The sequence below is a fragment of the Somniosus microcephalus genome, chromosome 28 (assembly GCF_052327205.1).
Source record: "Somniosus microcephalus isolate GS21.2 chromosome 28, FLI_Smic_1.0, whole genome shotgun sequence".
Taxonomy (NCBI): domain Eukaryota; kingdom Metazoa; phylum Chordata; class Chondrichthyes; order Squaliformes; family Somniosidae; genus Somniosus; species Somniosus microcephalus.
The window spans coordinates 12,908,454-12,909,044 of record NC_141014.1 but is presented as its reverse complement, the minus strand read 5'-3'; the positions used below and the strand labels follow the sequence as shown (position 1 = coordinate 12,909,044).

General features: G+C 46.5%; 1 non-coding gene across 1 annotated transcript; it reads right to left on the bottom strand.

The window, feature by feature from the left end:
- Positions 1-292: 292 nt before the first annotated feature.
- Positions 293-365, bottom strand: trnar-ccu (transfer RNA arginine (anticodon CCU)). The gene has a single exon. It is a non-coding gene; the product is annotated as a tRNA-Arg (tRNA).
- Positions 366-591: the final 226 nt, after the last annotated feature.

The following is a 591-nucleotide window of genomic DNA, read 5'->3' as shown; positions in this document are numbered from 1 at the left end:
CTGGTTTATTTTGCTGCTGTCCGGGTCCTGACCAGAAATTCACTATCCTGGGCCGACGTCCATTTCTGGATCTTATGGTGGCCTTCAACTTCACCAGTGCTTTCTGCCACACAACACTTCTCCACATTAACACCTCCAGCGTACCTCTCAGTTACTCTGCCCTCCCAAATCCCTTCAGAATGTCTATCATCTTGCGAGCACTGCCCTGACCATCTACGAGTTTATTCTGGATGGTTGCATTGACATTCTGGGCCTTGACGGCAATACCTTGGTGTCAATCTTAAAAGTACATCACCCCAGATGGGACTCGAACCCACAATCCCTGGCTTAGGAGGCCAGTGCCTTATCCATTAGGCCACTGGGGCTGTATACAAAGCAGTGAAAATCATGAGACTTAAGGGTCAGTTTGTGACCGCCAAATAATTATTTACAGGGCAAATTATTCTCACCGCAGACAGAAAATCTTTGATTAGGATTTAAAATGCACATTGTTGGGTGGCTAATGAATCGATTCACCCCATTCTTCCCATGTGGCCCGAACACTACGGTAGGTAATCAATGAAACCCAAACTGCACAGCCAGAGTAAAGTT